This window comes from Oryx dammah, unplaced genomic scaffold (genome assembly GCF_014754425.2).
Source record: "Oryx dammah isolate SB20612 unplaced genomic scaffold, SCBI_Odam_1.1 HiC_scaffold_10, whole genome shotgun sequence".
Taxonomy (NCBI): domain Eukaryota; kingdom Metazoa; phylum Chordata; class Mammalia; order Artiodactyla; family Bovidae; genus Oryx; species Oryx dammah.
The window spans coordinates 27,079,311-27,094,275 of record NW_024070194.1 but is presented as its reverse complement, the minus strand read 5'-3'; positions in this window follow the sequence as shown (position 1 = coordinate 27,094,275).

The following is a 14,965-nucleotide window of genomic DNA, read 5'->3' as shown; positions in this document are numbered from 1 at the left end:
TAGAAATCTGGATTTCCAGTTTCTCTTGAAACAGCAGAATGCATAGCCCAGGGAGCAAAGGAGAGCACACTTTGAGTGCCATGCAGCCCTGGAGATGCTCTGATATCTCCCATGCCCAGTCCACTGTACAGAGCTTCTAGGTTGCTTAAGTGTTGTGTGTATGTATGCTAAATTATTTCAGTCATGTTCAACTCTTTGCAACCCAATGGACCATAGCTTCTCCGGCTCCTCTGTTAATGGGTTTCTCTAGGCATGCATACTGGTGTGGGTTGGCATGCCTTCCTCCAAGGGATCTTCCTGACCCAGAAATCGAACCTGTGTCTCATGTCTCCAGCATTGGCAGGCGGATTCTTTACCACTAGCACCACCTTGGAAGCCCCATCTGAGTGATAAACTGCCCAAACTTAGTGATGAAAAGTAACACCAATCATTACCATGACTACTGTTTCTCACCATTCTATGGTTGGTGGTTACCAGCTAGGTGGTCCTCACTGGGTATTTTTGGGTGGCTACAGAGGCATGGTGCCTGGGGACAGAGTGAAGTTTCCTCAGTGACAAACCAGTTTGGATGCTCGTCCTGAACCAGAATCTTAACAAAGTCTCTTTGCTAGAACATCACCCTTGGGCTCCACACAGCCTGGCCTATACGTTGACAGCAGTTTGGTCCCAAGAGTGAGAACTTCTAGAGAGCACCAGAGAAATACTATTGACCTTTCTAAAAAAGCCTCAGAAGTCATTCTGGCTACATTCCATTCACTGAAAGAATCCTGCATCTATTTTAATCACAGAACTAGGCCTGTAATTTTACTTCCTTGTAAAGCCCTTATCTGGCTTTGATATAAGGACGATGCTGGTCTCACAGGGTAGATTTACTGAATAACTAGATTGATTTATCTTTGGCATATTTGGATGTATGCAAATATGCATACATGCATGGGGTCACCCAAACTGGGTTGAATTCCTCACTGGACCATTCTCACAATGTGTAGCCTCAGACATAACAAACCAATGTAAGTTCTTGTACAGCTTGCCCATTGTTTTGTTATAAACAAAATGAGGCCAGCACACATTGCTAAGGCCCATTACAATTGTCCCCATTCCAAGATTTTGAGGAAATTATTTTCAGGCAAGTTGTTGCATCTTGGTGGTCATAGGGTGTATTTTTTAACTTTTCAATGAACATTTGCTATGCATCAGAAATCATTATAGATTATAGAATAGAGAGGATGCTGGAAGAGAAAGGGGTTACTGTCCTCAAGAGCTCTAATTGTAGAAAAAACATATTCAAAGCGATACATTTGGTAAAGAAAAAATATACTGTATATTTTCTCTGATGTTATCATAGAGTAAAAACTGGAAAATTGTAGCTATTTTCTTGTCCTCTTGTGCCTGAGGTGGAGGGAAGACCAGAGTGGATGCAGAGGTTTTGGGAAGAGTCTGAGTTAGACTACCTTAGGCTTACAATGCTGGCCTTCCATAATGGAATTTTACCATTATTTATAGTTTATATTCAGTAATAGCAGAATAACTGAAACCTAAAACTTATTAAAACAAAGGCCAAATGCTATCATTATAAGAACCTGGAGACTAACATGGTATACTGTCTACAACTTGGGAATCTTTATTAATATGAAAATGCATTTTTTAGGAAAATTACTTTAGTGACCTTCACATGGGGTGATGTTAGAATGTCATAAAGACAATCTGGAGTGAAAATATTTGCAACTTCTATAAAAAATTATGGTCCTACTGCAGTTCAAATTATGTACCACACAAAACATTCATGAGCTAAAGGTCTAGGGTACTTCACAGCAGAGCAACATAATGGGAGAGGGGTTTCAGATTCAGCAGTAAACTCACTAGCATATGCTGGATAATGCTCGGTGGCACTTCACATACTTTTGATATTCAAATCTATCCTGCAAGGCAGAGGTAATATTGTGCTCCTGGCATCTAACACATTTTTAATCAAGGCTTCAAGATTCATCCTATTTGTATGAAGAAATTAACCAGGTAGAACCAGAAGAAACCTAGAAATATGATGAATATTTGCATTTTTTTTATTTCTAGACTACTCTCTGCAGACACACTGAAGATGAGAAGATGTGAGCGTCAACAAGTTTGCTGTGTTTAAACTGAGAACAGTGCCTCGCCAGACTTTGTTCCACGCCCGGAACAGGCAGGGGGAGGGAGTCCTTAAACTGTAGCATCTTCCCTGTCATCATATTTGTCTATGCAGGGCCTCTGCATGCCTACCTGCTAGGCATCCACTTCCTTCCCTTCATGGAAAACCACTTCCATCTCCCACTGGGGAGCCTGCATACTGTGATGGGCAGTCTTGGTATGACTGTCGAGCAGTGTGCCCAGTTATCCCATCTCAAGGGTTGAGTGGACTCTCTGATTTTGCAGTGGATCAACACAAGGGAAAAGAATGGTTTGGTGATCAGGCCTCCTCATTAGGGCTTCCCTGCTGGCTCAGATGGCAAAGCATCTGCCTGTAATGCGATAAATCTGGGTTCAATCCTTGGGTTGGGAAGCTCCCCTGGAGGAGGGTATGGCAATCCACTCCAGTATTCTTGCCTGGGAAAATCCCATGGACAGGGGAGTCTGGTGGATGACAGTTCATTACTGAGTCCATTATTACCAAGCCCAGTAACTAACTTATAATTCTGACTATATGGATTTATGAAAGTATTCTCATCTTTCTGAAAATTAGTGCCTTGGCCATCAAAAGAAAAAGGCTAATTCTTGCCAGGGAAACCCCATGGACAGAGGAGCCTAGTGGGTTACTGAGCCTAGTCCATTACTGAGCCCAGTAACTAACTTTTAACTTTGACTATGTGGATTCATGGAAATATTGGCATCTCTCTGAAAATTAGTGCCTCAGCCATTATAAGAAAAAAGCTAACTTCTTGACACCTCAGATGATCAAGGTAACTGCTGCAGAGGGAGGCACTTCGATCTAGAAACAATAACACTTTTTACCGTGTCTGCTATTAAAGTGTTACTAAGAAACCTGCTGTCACTCTCAGAGGAATCCATGGCTGGTTAATTAACAGGGAGAACAAGCTTTTAACGCTACACGTCTATTCAGAAGACTACAGAGGAAGAGAGAAAGGAAGCTCCCATAGAAAATGAGCTGTAATTTGGGTTTCCCTCATCAGACCGTGGATCTCATGGGAACATTCTGCACCTGTGCACCCACACATCCAGCACAGGCCCTGCATGCAGGAGTCAGGTAAGGGGAGGATGAGAAGGTAGATTTCAGAGTCAGAGTACCTAGTTTTGGATTCTGATTTGTCCACCTACAGTAGTAGCTTGTGAGAATGTGTTGCACTAAGTCGCCTCAGTTGTGTACAACTCTTTGCGACCCTATGGACTATAGCCTTCCAAGCTCTTCAGTCTATGGGATTCTCCAGACAGGAATACTGGACTGGGTTGCCATTCCTTTCTCCAGGGGATCTTCCCAACCCAGGGATTGATCCTGGGTCTCATCCAGCTCCTGCTTTGCAGGCAGATTTTTTTTACTGCTGAGCCACCAAGGAAGTCCTTAAGACTTTTTTCCTCTTGGTTTTCTCATTGGTAAAACAGAAGAAACTCAACCTGCTTTATAAGGTTGCTTTGAAATTTAAAAGACAATGAGATTTAATGAAAAATTAACTGCTCTTCCATCCTAAACATCTGCTGCTGGTGGTAAATTGCTTCAGTCGTGTCTGACTCTGTGCGACCCCATAGACAGCCCACCAGGCTCCCCCGTCCCTGGGATTCTCCAGGCAAGAATACTGGAGTGGGTTGCCATTTCCTTCTCTAATGCATGAAAATGAAAAGTGAAAGTGAAGTCATTCAGTCGTGTCCGACTCCTAGCGACCCCATGGACTGCAGCCTACCAGGCTCCTCCACCCATGGGATTTTCCAGGCAAGAGTACTGAAGTGAGTTGCCATTGCCTCCTCCATCCTAAACATCTAGGAAACTGTAAAGGTTTATGAAACTGTGGTTTTCAGTCACTAGGCAGAGCACAGTGCAGAACCGAGACCCCCCACCCCTAACCCAGGAAAAGGATGACAAATGATGTAAGCCCTCTGGCTGCATCAGTTTAAAGCCCAGGCAGGTTCAGGGCTGCTGTGAAGGAGAGCGGACAAGAACAGCTGGGAGTCACTCTGAAATGAGGAGATAGAGACTGGAGCTCAGGGAGGCCAAGGCAGGACGAGCTCACAGCCACTGGAAAGACGGGGCTGCAAAGACAGACTCCAAGGGCCTGCACATGTGATGCTTCGGTCTTCAGCTGAAGGCTGATCTCAGAGTGGAGGACGGCCCCTCAAAGGACAGCCACTCACCTTGAATGTATGGAAGACAAGCAAAGGGTCATTTCATTTTGCCCCCAAAGCCTGCACAGGTCCTGCCTGCAAGCCTACCACCAACAGGAAGATTTGGGGTCTCAGTGCCTACTCAGGGTGCTCCCCAGCTTCAGACCCTGCCAGCCTCACTGTGTCTGGCTCTGGCAAGGTAATTTTAAATTACCCCATAGAACTGGACATCCTTATAGTAATAGGAAAATTAAATTTACTGAAAACTTAAACATAAAAAAATGCAGGCACAGATGTGTATGTGGACCCCCTCAGCATTTCTTAAAAGTATGAATATGCTTTTTCACAAAGCAACTGTCTTGATAAGCTTTCCATAATTGGCAAGTATGTATTCACCTAATTCCATTGAACTTATTTATATGCATCCACCCCATCTGATCCAAGTCCCTTTTACTCAGCCTCCCATGGGTAGACAGACCGATGGCTTTCCACAGCATTGCTGGCTATTACAGCATTGCTGTTAAATATCGTTAAATATCCGCCTTTGCATACAGATGTATCTTTTCAGGATAAATAACTGGAGGGAGAATTTCTGGGTCTAATTGTACAGATATCTTTACATTTCAACCTTTACACTTAAAGCAACAGGAGCCAAAATCTTGAACTGAAAAGCGCTGTTTGATGCCCATAATTGTGCTGTGTGTGTGTGTAAGACCATGCATCATACACGTCTTTACACACACTCACTCTCCTCCTCCTCATCTCAGCACGCACACATGGGCAGATTCTCCTGGGAATGCAGATGGTGGCTTCTTCCCAAGGCTCAGGGGCACATGTCCACCTTCCTAAACGGTCACAGCGTCCTCCTGCCTCCTCTCTTTCCACCAGCACCCTCATGTCTTCAAAAAGCACTCTCAGTCTTCACAGGGCTCCTTGATCTTAAGCTTTCTTGCTCACCTTTACTCAACAGAGTTCAGTTTCCAAAGGAGAACAACGCCTGCACATGAGAAATGCTATAAAAGTTTCAGGCGGGAGCAGGCGGAGAAGGAGGAGAGGGATCTGCAGCCCGCATTCTAGAGAGCCAGCATGAAAGGAAAGGGAAGGAGGCATGGACGGCACAGCAAGGTACCATGGTTTGCAAGGCAGGGAGCCTAAGGAGTCCATTCAAGGCAGAGTGTGGAGAAGCCAGTGCCCAGGAGGAGGAGACACGCTCTCAATGGAGCCTTTGCACTGGCCCAACTCCTGGGATTATCTCAGAGTTTCCTCAGGAGAGGGCTCGTGTCCACTGTTCTGGGAGGGTCCCCCGACTCCCTCAGCCGGAGTCAGCAATGCTCATTAAGCATCCTTCCTTCCTGCATTCATTCATCATGCAACTATCTACCCCTTGAGTATCTTCTATGAATCTGGGTGCTGAGGTTACTTATTAAAATGATCTTTATTAGTCACTAAGTTGTGTCTGACTCTTTGCAACCCCATGGACTATAGACCGTCAGGCTACTTTGTCCATTGGACTTCCCAGGCAAGAATACTGGAGTGGGTTGCCATTTCCTTCTCCAGGGTATCTTCCCAAACCAAAGATCAAACCTGGGTCTCCTGCATTGCAGGTGGATAGGTGGATTCTGAGCCACCAGGGAAGTCCCTTTATACATTGAAAAAGAGCTATTAATATATATGTGTGAGGGGTCTTACTCTGGCCATGCCTCCGAGAAGGGAGTGAGGAGCAGTGATGTAAGGTCCCAGTGGGGCGGAGCAGGGAGGGAGAGAAGAACTGGGGCTTGGGGGGTCAGCAGGACCTGGGTCCCCCTCACTAGGTCCTCAGAGACAGCAGCAGCAGCTCCTGCTGCACACTTGTGGCCCCAAGGACCCGGCGATGAACACAGCCATTAGGCCTCTGCCTGCATGGCACTCTGGGAGTCATGGCTGGACACCTGCAAGGGAAGGATGGACTGAGCCACAGGTTAACATGAGTGGAGAGTGATGGGTGGGGAGGGTCTTGTGGGAAAGAGTAAATAGGAAGCTTTCCTTGGGGGGATGACTTTCAAGGTGAGACTAGTCAGAGAGAGAGGCAAGTGCAAAGGCTTTCAGGCTGGAGGCAACCTGGTCATCACTCTCTGTGTACCCAAGGAACTGCATGAAGGTATGCAGGCTGGAGGAGGGTGTGGCTGGGCAGGAGTGAGAGAGAGGCCAAAGTAGGCATAGGGAGGGAAGAATAACAGTGTGGAGGGCAGTTCAGGGCTGTGCAGGTTGGGGGAAGGACCTGGTTTTTGCTCTGAGTCAGTTGAGAGTTTTTGAGCAGATGAGGGACACGGGCTATGTAAAGGATACTCTGGCTGCTGGGGTGAGGTCACCTGTGGGGGTGGGTGGGAAGCACACAGTCCCTGCTGCCATGGAGTTCTGGGACCCGCCCACCCCAGAGAAGGTCAGATGATCAAATATGCCCTGTCTAGATGGAGAGCCCCAAGAGAACTCCAGTCATCTGAGTTTCAGTTATTAACAGAATGATGGCCAGGTGTTGAATCCTGGTGACAGTTTTGCTAAGGCAGGGTAGGGGTGGGGAAAGAGGCAAGGGTTTTGTGCAGTCAGAAAGGGGCAGATTTGGGAGCATGGCATTTATTTTCCAGGTTCTGTTTTGACCTGCCTGCTGGTTGAGCTTGCTATTTTGCATGCAACAAACTGACAGCCATTTAGCTAATACTCAGTTCTCTTCTGGGCAAGACTGGCATATGGCAACAGGAATTACTGCCCAGAACTAGCTTCAGAGAGCCAAACTCTGGCTGCACACAGAAAGTCAGGATACGGCCCTATGTTAAGAAGGCAGGTGAGCAAGAGGAAGAGGAGAGACCCTTTCTATACTGTGGTGCCCTAAGTGTATGCTCAGTCGTGTCCAACTCAGTGATCTATAGGCTGTAGCTGCCAGGCTCCTCTGTCCATGGTCCTGAAGCTCAGTTAACTTGTGGGGCAGGAGGGTGGAGGTAGCTGCCACAACCAGTCACAGCATTGATCCTTTTTTACTTGCCCAATACACAGGATTACAGATGTCAGGAGAGAGCCACATCCTCTGCTTTAGAAATAAAGGTCGGGGGTTGTGATATTTTTTGACAAATGCACCTTTGAGAGGGGGTTTCCCTCGTGGCTCAGCTGGTAAAGAATCTACCTGCAATGTGGGAGACCTGGGTTCAATCCTTGGGTTGGGACAATCCCCTGAAGAAAGGAAGGGCTACCCACTCTAGTATTCTGGCCTGGAAAATTCCATGGACAGTATAGTCCATGGGATTGCAAAGAGCTGGACACACTTTCACTTTCATCTTTGAGTGGGAGGCAAGGAGCCTGGCTGCAGGCATCCATCAGGGACTCAGAGAACCTGAAAAAAAGTTATGGACTGGACCCTCTATCAAAGGAAGATACATAGATGGACACGGAGTTTGCACACAATTTCAACAAGTCCCTCAAGCCCTCTCGTGGATCTCTGCAGACAAGATCATGCCTTCAGACAGCACTGTCAGGCAGCAACCCTGAGACTTCAGACAAAATTGTAGTTCAGGCTCCAGGAAGGCATTTTCTGATGGGAGCTGGGGGAACACACAGGCCCTGGCTAAACAGACGAGCAAAATATCCAGCTTGACTCTAGCTTTACAGCTGCTTCAGGGGCTGACCTCCTTGGCCGGTGAGAAAGCCTCCTTCTCCCTTCTGGAAAGACTAACACTCACACCTTAATATCAGGTGGAGTCCCCAGGGGCAGCTGTCTAAATTTCAGCAGCTAAGCTCTGGGCAGGTGAATTCTGTGTGCACAGGCTGCCGGGCAGCTTGAAGGGCCCCGGGCTTCACATGGTCAGTAAAGAGAAAGTTCACAGCTCAGGTCCACTGAGACTGACTCTGAAAGCCAGATACTTGATTTGCATAATGCACACCTGGAAAGAGGAGAGGGCTTGTGTTCTATTCACAAGAGAGTGTGGAGTCCAGTGAACACAGGAGACAAAGAGACAAATCTCCATGAGGAAGTCTCTCCTCTTGTAACCCCTTTATTCTCCTTAGATGTTCACATGCCCTCCTTAATAAGTATCACTTTAAAGGGTGGAGACTAATTCCTCTCCCCATGAGTCTCAAATGCACTGAGGGTCTTACTTTCAATAGAATGTAGTGAAATGTGGTGAAAGAGACAGAATGTGCTGTCCACGAGCTGGCGTTCTCCTGTCTCCTCTCTCTCTCTTGGATCCCTCGATCTCCATCCCTCCCTTCCCCCTCAACCCTCCAGAACCTCCAGCAGCCTGGGGGTGAGAAGCAGGGCCCATGCCTACAGTCTTGTGAGAAGCCCGTGGAATGGAGCCTTCAGAAGATGCAGCCAGGTCAATGTCCCGACTGCACTCTCCCAAGTGATGCTGAGCGGGAACCACAGTAACCATCAGAAAGTCAGTGTGGTCCTTAAAAGCAATCGAGTCACACAGTAATTATAACCCAGCAATGGAAGCCTTGCTTCCCTGGTGGCTCAGAGGTTAAAGCGTCCGCTTCCAATGCGGGAGACCCGGGTTCGATCCCTGGGTCGGGAAGATCCCCTGGAGAAGGAAATGGCAATCCACTCCAGTATTCTTGCCTGGAGAATCCCATGGACGGAGAAGCCTAGTAGGTTACAGTCCACGGGGTCGCAAAGAGTCGGACAGGACTGAGCGACTTCACCTCACCTTAATGGAAAATGAATCTACTCTTCAAAGTTGCTCCAGGCTTGCCATGCCCTCCATTCCATCTTTGGGGCCCCAGATAATAGTGCAGAAGCTGAGTAACCCCATGAGATGTGCAGCCCACACCACGACCTCTACCAGCAGAGGGGTTCCCCTCACTCAAAGTTAAGTCCAGACCAGAGTTAGATCCATTAGCAAAGTGAGAAGTGAGGCCAGATAGAAACAGAATTTGGGGACAAAGAGCTCCTGGACCATGCAGGGAGCTGAGCTCAACCTCTGGGGGCCACATTTGTGCAAGATGAAAGGAGGGACTGGGCTGGGTCACCGCCCCTCTCAGGGCACATGGTTGGGCCTGGGTCCACCCTGGGCTGGCCCTCCCTCCTCTCCACTGTCCTCCTTCCCCAAATTTTTCCATCAACACAGCATTGGTATTAAGACTTTCAGAGGTTCTCCGTACTGGAAAGAACACAGCATCCCCTCCCAGGACATAATTAAAAATCAAAGTCCTAAATATACGATCAAATCAGCATAAGAGGTCTAGCTGAGAGCTCTGATTCTTCCTCATGATGAACTTTTAGAAATGCTAGTGTTTCTCAACAAGCTCCCACAGCACAGTGACAGCCAATAGGGAAACAGCGCTTGTGGGTGTGGCCACTACACTAAGTCCTCACACGTGCTGAGTGCAGTGCAGAGCAGCCCCAGGAGACAGGACCCCTCAGATGCAGGCAGCCTGGCTGCAGGTGTCCTCAGCCACTGCCCTCACTCCCCTCCCCACCCCTTTTTTCCCTGTCTGAATTAGAAACCTGACGCACAACTTTAAAAGTGAGGAAGCAGAAGCTTGAGTCACTCTGGGTTGGGGTCGAAGACTGGAGGAGGACCTCCCCCAACATCAGCAATGCCCAGAACACAGGGGATGCTCAGCCACTTCCTCCCGGATTTAGGTGTCTCCTCCTTCAAAAGACACAGGCTTGGCAAATACTTACTCCATACCAACTCTGTGCCAGGGACTGTTCTGGGTGCCAGGACACAGCAAAAGAGAGACTCCTCCTGCCTTCAAGTCAGGACACAAACCTGAGACAGGTGTTGTCAAGCACCCATCCCCACCCCGGGCAGAATCACATCCAGTTGAGAGCCCCTAAGACAGAGCACAGTTTTTCACAAAGTAGAAACAATCTTCTAGAATATTCTACAAGGGCAGGTTCTGTCTTATTCTCCTTGCTACAATTTGGGGCAGTGCAAATTTTTAATGAGTCCCAAATTCAAGCTCTCCAGGACGTGTTGGAAATTGAGATGAGGTAACATGATTTGGGATAGAGTGGGAGATTTTTTTTTAAAAAAAGAGGAAGATTATTTTTCTCTACTGGAACCAAATTCCTAGGGAGTCTTTTATGCTTTAAAGAATCCAAGGAAATAAGGCACTGCGGCCCCTCTATTTGTTTCTTGGGGCCTCTTCCCATCACAGAATCCCATACTTAAGTGCCCATGTGAGTATATTGTCAATTCTGAGACTATGCATATAGGCAGGTACTTATGGATTTAAACTCCATGTCTTGGGTAAAATGGAAAATCCAGTGGGAAGAGTCTTGTGTCCAATCCATCTTTAATAGGGTTGAGTCAATCTCTCATTAGCGCCTCAATAATGTTGTTGAATAAATCTCTGCATCTTAATCCCTTCAACCCCTCCCCCAATCATCAGGGTAACAGTTATAAATATCTAAGCATATATGCACTCACAAGTCACTATATAGGAAACAGAGAAGGTGAGGTGAGAACCTCACAGATTTCAAACCTGCATAAATTTAGCTCTGACCTGATGGCTGTGTCATTGGTTTTTGTCACTCTTCATCTCTTCTATTTTAGAAATAATAGTCATCAGCTCCTGTAATCAAAAGTCTCCCTCTAAATTTAATGATTTGGGGGGCATTGGTTGTTTTTGAAATAACACCTGCAGAACAATCATTAGCACCTTGATTAATTCTGTCTGACACACAGAAAAAAAATGAAATACATCTTTTAGAAAGCTGCAGGGGTTTTAGTGTGAATAACTTGCTGAATGGTCTAAGAAGGGATTGCTCTGCTAAATTAAGGGTACACATAGTAGAAGAGATTGTGTGTGTCCTCATGTGTGTGTATGTGTGTGGGTATTTGTGTTGTGTGTATATGTGTGTGTGTGTTTACAGAAAAGTAGATACTTATAATCTTGCAGAGAAAAACCAGAAAAGAAGATGAGGTTGACATTGGTTTAAGAATTTCCAACTAGGAATCTCAGTGATTCTTTTCCGGGAAGATGGATTTACTGTGTTCCCTCAAGCTTCTTAAGAAAGACTCCAAGCCAAGAAATTAAAGTTATAAAGAGAGTCCATGTATGAAGAAAATGGCTCCTCTGTCATCAGAGTGTGAGACCATCACCAGGATGGGACCCCCATGATAGGATTAGTGCCCTTGTAGGAAGAGACACCAGAGAGCTCTGTTCCTCCCCACCCCCTACCCTCAGCCTGCCGCCTGCACCACATGAAGACACAGCCACGCTCAAACTAACAAATGAGCTGCACCAGGTCCAGCCATACCAACACCCTGAGGTCGGACTTCCAGTCTCCAGGACTATGAGAAACAAATTTCTGTGGTTTAAGCCACCCAGGCTGTGGCAGCTCGTTACAGCAGCACAAGCTGGCTGATGCACAAGCAAGAGACTGTGTCTCAGGGGGTCATTCTGTGGTCAATCTTTTCCTGATTTGAGATATTTACACAGGTTGTGTTCAGTTTGTGAAAATCCATTATCTGGCCACTAAAGCTCTGTGTGTTTTTCTATAGGCATGCTATTCTTCAATAAATAGTATACAGACAAACACACACACAACTCTTGGTTTGGGTCTATTCTGGCCCATGTAATACTAACAAACTGGAAGGGAAAAGCCAGACAGATTGTATCTCAGGGGCACATTGTAACAGACATTCTCCCAACCCCTGTCCAACGTGCCAGAAATCTCATCAACCAAGTTTATGAAGAAGCAGCATCACGAGGGGCCAGCTGGCTTCTTAACTCAGCTTCCACTCCAATCCCATGGAGCCTGAGCCTCTGAAGGTCAAGAGGGAACAGAGTCCTGGCTGTCCAGGGGGCTGCAGAGCTGCACAGATTCATCTTAATTAGGCCAGATTCAGTTTCAATCACAATAGTGCTTCTTTATCCATTTCACACAATTAAGAAAAGGGGCATATTTGTTTAATCACCCAATGAGGGCTGCAGGGAGCAAGAATACGGCCCAGCACACCATCCCCTCCATGCCGGGCGTGATGACCACAGTCTGGCAGGAACCCACAGATTCGCCACGGTGACAGCACCCAGCCAGCTGGGAGGTAGCCGGTGTTTAATTTACACACCAGCTTGAACAAAAGGTGTGACGTCTGTTTCCATAGTGGAACTCAGATTTCCATCCCCTTGTCAGGGTGAATTCCCTGCAGCCCGAGCCTCTTAAGCAGGAACAATGTAAGCTTTGTTCGTCTGTCAAGAGAGTTAATATTCTACAACAGAAATGTGGGAAATCAGGCCACTTGCTGAGTATATGCAAACCTGCGGTACCATGGCTCTGCACCCTCCCCACCCCGCTCAGCCTGCTGTAGTGCTAACTCTGCGCCCCCCACATCCCCACAGCAAGAGACCACCTGTGGCCTGTGTCTCAGTGATGGGGCCTCCAGGTGGGCCTCTTGCTCTATTGGCCTCCCAGCACAGCCTGTGCTAGTCTTCTGGTACCCAAGGGCAGCATCAATTGTCAGATCATCACTTTGCTCAACCTCAGAGCCCTGCCAGCAAACCATCCTGTCCTGCACTGGGGTCAGATCTGAAGAGGTCTGCTCACAAGCTTCAGGGAAGTGAGCCTCTGATGTTTCAGGATTTTTTAAGATTCCACATGTAAGTGAGACAGTGCCATATTTGTCTGTGTTTGGTGGTTCTTTCACTCAGCATAACGCCCTCCAAATGGCAGGATTTCCTTCCTTTTCATGGCTGAGTAATATTCCATTGTGTTCACAGCTGCTGCTGCTGCTAAGTCGCTTCAGTCGTGTCCGACTCTGTGCGACCCCATAGATGGCAGCCCAGCAGGCTCCATCGTCCCTGGGATTCTCCAGGCAAGATCACTGGAGTGGGTTGCCATTTCCTTCTCCAATGCATGAAAGTGAAAAGTCAAAGTGAAGTCGCTCAGTCATGTCTGACTTTTCACAACCCCATGGACTGCAGCCTGCCAGGCTCCTCCATCCATGGGATTTTCCAGGCAAGAGTACTGGAGTGGGTGTGTGCATAATTAATTACATAAATAAATAGTCTACATTTATACCACATCTTTATCCACTCATTAATTTTAACCCTGAGGTTGTTTCCATGTATTGCCAATTCTGAACCATGTCATAGAAACAGAGAGCACAATGGTGGTGCCATGTAGGGGTAGGGAGAGATGCGAGAGTTTGATGAGAGGGCACAGACTTACAGTTATAGAATGAATAGGTTCTGGGATCTGGTGGACACCATAGTGACTGTAGTTAGTTGCACTGCATTGTCTACTTAAAATCTGCTGAGTAGATCTTGAACATTCTCATCACATACACACAAACACAAAAATCACCTTTGTGAGGTATCAAATATGTCAATTAACTTGATTGTGGTAAATATTTCAATGTATTTGGATGGCAAATCATCGTGTTACACAATTTAAATACACACAGTTGAGCCTTGAACAACACTACGTGCAGACTGTTTGCATAGTAAACACTGCAAGTCCTACGCAACCCACAGCTGTGGACCCTACACAATCCACAGTCATGTGTGTGGATGTGGAATCTGACATGGAAGAACCTCAGACTTGCCAACTGGAACTCACACATGCATTTTCCACTTCTTGGAGGGCTTGACTCAACTGGGCTAAAGCCTCCACATCCAAGGTCACCATCATCTCTGGAGTCTCAGAAGAGTCAAGAGACCAAACACGCTGGTTCCTCACCACACGGGCACCTCTATAAGCTGGTAGAGTGTCCTTAAGACATGGCAGCTGGCCATGAGAGACAGACAGAAGCAGAAAGAAAGAGGAAAAGAGATACAGAGACAGGGCAGCCAGAAAGAGCACAAGATGGTGAGCAAGAGGAGAGGCTTATCTTAGAAGTGACCTTCCATAGCCTTGGCCACCTTCTGTCAACCAGAGAACCATCACCAGGTGCCACCCACACTCAAGGCTAGTGAAGACCCACGAGGTGGGATCCTTAGGGACTGTCTTAGAGGCTGCCCTCTCCCACCAACATCAGAGAAAAGGTCAAGTTCAGCTGTAGACACTTCACAGGACAATCTTAAATACTGATGTTTATACCGAACACAGTCATGGAATTTAAGGAATGACCAACCTCTCCCTGGGAGAAACAATAGTAATAATAATAAATGAAAAAGTCGTTTTATCCTCCTTACCTTTTTACTGTCACTTGTCTCTCTCCTCTCTCTCCTCTTTTCCAATTTAAACCTGAATCTTTGAGACTCTTCCTAGAGTCAGCATAAAGTGCCAGCTGCTAACTGATTAATCTGAATCAGCTACTCCTGAAAAGAAAAAAAAAATCAGGTCAGCATTCCCACCCACAGGGCCGGAAAACAGGCTGCAGTGCGCATCCCCTGAAACATCTCTGTTCAAAGGCTCTGTGTGATCTGGATCCAGGAGGAAAGGTGATCTGGGAAATGGCAGACAGCGAACAAGAAATGCAAAATGTGTGGCTTAGGCTGGGGGCAGGAGGAGAGATACATTTTTTCAGAGAAGAGAAATTTAAGAACTCATTCAAACGCTGAAAATGCCAGACCAGCCACCGAGAGTTAGGAGCCAGTCCTAACAGGTCTTCCCCTGGTGGAGGTGGACCCATGGAGCTGACGGGAACAATGATCTGGGCACATTCTAGGCTTTGCCTCATGTTTAAGCTGGTGACATGAGAGTCCAAAATGCTAGTCAAGAACAACTCCACCATGA